Here is a 5,148-nt window from a genome sequence, read left to right on the forward strand (position 1 = left end):
CGTTACCTGTAGGTTACCTGAAGATGGCCATCTTCAGGTATCTTTCGCAGTTTTTTTGCCATATCCAAGTAGCTTACCTGAAGATGCTTTAATGAGGCCTGGCGAGCAGCAGAAACCCGAAGCTGCTCATGAGTGGCCCTGTTGCATGGGACTGAGGATGGGGCCTAGGCCTAGTATCCTACAACGTTCCATATGGTTGAAAAGACAACTCCACCAAGTTTCAACTTTCAAGCCAAGCACCATTTGCTGAGTACTTTCGGTGACTGTACTATGCGTCGCCTGTTAAGACGGACCCGTACGGGCACCAGCGGGCACGTCATTCGACATGTGGTGGACGGGCCGAGCGCCAGAGACAAATCTGGGACGGCCCTAAACGAAAGAGAAACTGGACCGGAGTCCTCTTCTGTCCCCCCCCCCTCCGGCTCATCACTCTCCACCTCACACTCACTCACTCACTCACTCACTCACTCACTCACTCACTCACTCACTCACTCACTCACTCACTCACTCACTCACTCACTCACTCACTCACTCGGCGAGCTCAGCGCCTGCGAGACTTTGGGTAGGCCACCCCGCAGGACTCGTCTGCATTGCAGGCAAAATGTTGCCTACCTACTAGGCGCTATGAGAGCTAGCCTGTACTGAACTTCACAGTTTCGTAACCCAGAATAGCAGACATACTTTCTGGATGATCCCTTGTATATCTTCGCTTGCCGCCCACTTTCAGTTTATGCGCTCTTAAATTACCTCTGAGACAGACCTCGCAGACACTTATTCCGTTAACCAGAAGCTCGTTTGCAGTTACAATGAGGTGTGAATCGACGGTTGTGTGCAGCCGATACTCTCGGTCGATTTGTGAGAAACGATCGAAACGGCGGAGAAACCTAAAGTCAGTAGTTGACCGCTTTCCCCCCTCTTTTCATGTACTCTGTCTGTACAATGCAGAAGGAAGACCTATTTTTTTTTCTCCGAGCAGCATCGCATCGAGACGTTTGTCGTTGGTCTAGCGTAGGCTGGCCCGGCCTGGCCGCGCGGGTCGCTCCGTGGTCACGCCCCGTCCTTCCCAGAGAAACTCGTCCGTGCCCGGCTCGACTTATGTACTCCCTTGTTGCCTTACTCCACTTCCGAGTGTCACCGCGAGCCGACTGTCCCGGCTGCCCCCTGCTGCCCCCTGCTGTCCCCGGACTGCCATGTTCTCTGCTGCCCGCTGTTGGTACCTTGTCCACTAGGGTGGGTTGGAACATCATCGTCATGAATCTCTCGGGCATCAGCATACCAAACTATATATCATGTAACATTACTAATCTTTAGTCAACGACTCTAAAAACTCAAAACAAGGATTAGACATTATCATGCTAGTTGTGTTGGGATCATTCATTCATAAAGCAAGTCCGTCATTTTTCCTCATAGCGCCTGACAGGTTGGCAGTATCGTGTCTGGTGTGCACGAGTGCACTGCGGGGTGGCCTACCCCGAGTCTCGCAGGTGCCGAGCCACCTTAATTTACAGAATGCATCAGAGGAAAAAAATGGAAACACTTTATGAACGATCCCTAAGAAGAACAATTACTGCTCTGCTTTAAAAGTGCCCAACCCAAAGTAGTTGGTAATATTTCGTAAACTGTCACCAGCTAACTCCCAGTCCCCATGTCCCATCTTGACGCAGTCCACCTGCTACTGCACAGATGGCATACAAGACCCGACGAAACAAGTCTATTATTTGCGAAAGTGAGCTGTCTATTTCTTCTTCTTCTTCTTCTTCTTCTTCTTCTTCTTCTTCTTCTTCTTCTTCTTCTTCTTCTTCTTCTTCTTCTCCTTCTTCTTCTTTGTCGAGCACGACGCTTCGCTGCAACATTAATCTTCTCGTGTGTGAACAAAAGCCCAGCCCGGCGAGACAGCGCATGGGTGTTACCGCACTTGTTGCATCTCTGTGCCTAACACACGCTGCTCTGCCCCCCTCCCTCCTCTCTTTCTCTCTTTCTCTCTATCCCTCTCCCTTTTTTGTGGTCAATGGGAGCCCACCCGGCTTAGAGTGCGTCCCGAAAATAAGGAGGTAATTTGGCATTCGCCAGCTGGTGAAAGGTCATCCGTGGTGTGTTGGAGTCCTCTCTGCCCCGTCTGTCTGTCTGTCTGTCTGTCTGTCTGTCTGTCTGTCTGTCTGTCTGACTGTCTGTCTGTCTGGCTGTCCGGTCTGTCTGGTCTGTCTGTTGTTTCCCCTCTCCCTACTGCTTCCTTTGATAATTACATGTATTTGACGGTTTAATATGACTTGAATGAAGAGTTCATTTAAGTCGCTAAAGCGGTCGTAAAGACGGCAAAAAAATCCAGTTTTAAATAGTTTTCTTTTCAACTCAAACGGCGGGGAAATTGCTGAAGGGGGACATGGGTAAGAGTGGCGCCTCCAAGAAAAGAAGACTAGTTTGGCGAGAGGATGGACGAGTCCCAACGGCTTGACGTAGCTAAGCTGCTCAGTTGCTCAGTTTTATATGTGAAAATAATAAAAATTAGAAGGACTCATTAGAGTGTCTACTGAGTCAGAAATATTCTGATACGTCAAAAACATGTTGGGTGGAAATAAATCGTCCACGATCTACTTCTAATGACATGAAACCCGCATGCGAAACACTCTTCTGCAAATAGTGATTTTCAAAAAAAATAAAAAAAAATTGTCAGTATAAAATTTTGTCTTTTAATGTTTATCAAATCTTTGCGTTTTTAACGGTGTCCAAGCTAATTGATCCGCTGCAGAATGGGGATGAAGACTTTCCAGTTCCAGCCGGGCAGGACGAGGCGAGGCAGCATCAAATCGTGGCGCTTCGCCGGGACTGCCTCCGGGACAGCGGCTGGACACCGGCTGGACAGTGGCTGGACAGTGGCTGGGCTGGGCAGAGGCGCTGGACATCCCGTCCGTCTGCCGCAGCCGAGCCGCAGCGCACCCGGATGTAAACAGCTCATAATCAGTCTCGTCGCCTTATATCAATTTCCCTTTGCATTTGAAAAACTCTTGTCGCATTACGACTTCTGAATGTACATGGACATGTCGAAGGAAGAAGCACTTATGGTGCTTCTTTGTGGTATTTGTTTTGCATGATGTAAAACGGCCGATATGTGCTTGTGTTGTCTTGTATTGCGGTGGCTGAAGCTGGACACCGACCCTTCCTATCCCCTCCAGCCTTCTCTCGCCCCTGTAGTACTCACTCAGGGACGACCGGCCGCTGGTCAGAGCAATAAAAAAAAAAAAGATTTTATATATTAAACGGGTTCGTTTGAGTTTCTGCCGATTTATTTTCGTCATGACCGGGACGTGTGGATCGTAAAAAGTGGCGTACGGGTGGCAACGCTTCGACCCCATCACTTATGGTCCAGCTGACTTCTGATCTTTACCCCCCTGCTACTCTCGGAAAGATTTTTCGAGAAATTATATGCCCGAGTAAAAAAAAGTAGATCAGGGCGTTACCTCATCTCCCCGCGTTTGTGGCACAGCTTCGTCGTGGCGGCAAAGTCGTGAACGGAGAGCACACGTTCCGTAGGAATGTGACCTCTGCCGTTTCTCAATCTTTTAATTAATGCAAATTAAGAAGTATCAGATGGGTGAGTCCCCGCCGTCCCCGCACTTTCGTAGAGGTCGTGGCTCGAGACGAAAGATATGGCTGTGCGAGACACCACCGAACACCCACAAAATTGCGTTAATTCCAATCGACGTGACGAAATTACAACGTGATTGAATATTTTCCAGTGTGCTCCGGTGGTGTACACCGCCGTCGTGCGAAAGTAGGCCAGCGCATTGTCCTTTGTGTTGCTGGAGGTTCAATATCGGCTGGACCGCTATTCGCACGCTCGCATGCAAACCTCCGCGCTGCCGTGCCAATAAGCTTCAGCTTCAAACACCTCAATAATCTTTTTTCTTTCTTTGTTGCAGGTTCATATGAAGCAGACCGAGTGTCGCATGACAAGAATACATTGATTGTGAGTACACCAGCCCGATGTGCCGACCACCGCTAAAGCCTGTACAGGGTCAAGCAGAATACTTACCTTCCCGTGCACCAACAGAAACGGGGAAGACAACGGGAAGAACGTGATAAAACATCACAAACCTTTAAAGGTTACTCCAAAATAGCTTGATTTGTTGTTACTTTTATTTCGAAGGTCTTTCACGATTTGCGAAAGTGCTTCATTGCTTATTTATTCTGGATCTCAAAGGAAACGTCTAGGTCATTCCGAATCCAGACTAATGTTCGATTTTGATCGGACCCCTCAGATATCAACTGGGTCGGTATCTTTCACTGGGCATGGCGCTTATAGCAGCGCGCCGCTCGCGTCAGATATAGGGATATAGGGCGAAGTGATCGCTTGATATGTTGCATCAAGGCTCCCCGCCCCCCCTCGCCTTTACATCGGGTTGCTATCGGGATCAGTCCAGTACGCCACCGACGGCCGGCCCGATCAGCTGACCGGCTCTACGCCGCGGTGGGGAGGGGGCTCTGGGTGGGGTAAGGCCGGGCGGGGCGGCGAGGCACGGGATGGGGGTGGGGTGGGGCGCCGCCGAGCGGGGCGCTGAGCGTTTGCCCAGAGACGCGCGCCTTCATTGTCCTCCCCCTCTCATTCAGTTCCAGTACCCAATTCCAAAAATTTTAATTAAGTGCGGCCAAAATTTTGACATACACCCTATAGAGAACTCTGCATGTACACCGTTTCAGCTGTGTAAGATGTCCCTTTTCGGTGTCATTATTTAATGTTATTTTCCCTGCTGCTGAAAACCTGGCAGGCCGGAGTCACCCACCTGCGAGCACGCGCGTGCAAGTGCGGATGTTTGTCTACGTCACGGACTTAAAGCTTTAACGGCGCACTGATTTGCGCCTGGACGCGCACGCCCCTTAAAGCGCGCGCTCGCCTCGCGACTTCAAATTACGAGCTTCGACTACCGCGCCTTTCCTTTCGGGCCCACCACACAGCCACTAACACTGGCGGCTGTCTCAAAGACGACTTTTAAAAATTTTAAACGTCATAGGTTCGTCGTCCTTTGCCGTCCTTGCCGCGCGCACCCCTCCCCCTCTTCAATTGGTTGTATAACGCCGTGGAGCCGCGCGGTGCTCCATATTGAGCCACAAGTGAAAGTAATGACAGCCCGAGTGCACTGCGAGCACTGTACC

General features: G+C 50.2%; 1 protein-coding gene across 1 annotated transcript in view; it reads left to right on the plus strand.

Annotated features, from left to right (window-relative positions):
* LOC113212480 (WAS/WASL-interacting protein family member 1-like) overlaps positions 1-5,148 on the plus strand; it is a 39,090-nt gene that overhangs the window by 18,974 nt on the left and 14,968 nt on the right. The window contains exon 2 of the mRNA XM_052266047.1: positions 3,918-3,964. The gene's annotated coding sequence lies outside the window, so the exon portion shown is untranslated. The remainder of the gene's footprint in view (positions 1-3,917; positions 3,965-5,148) is intronic.

The sequence above is a fragment of the Frankliniella occidentalis genome, unplaced genomic scaffold (genome assembly GCF_000697945.3).
Source record: "Frankliniella occidentalis isolate FOCC.00 unplaced genomic scaffold, Focc_3.1 Scaffold35, whole genome shotgun sequence".
NCBI classification, from domain to species: Eukaryota; Metazoa; Arthropoda; class Insecta; order Thysanoptera; family Thripidae; genus Frankliniella; species Frankliniella occidentalis.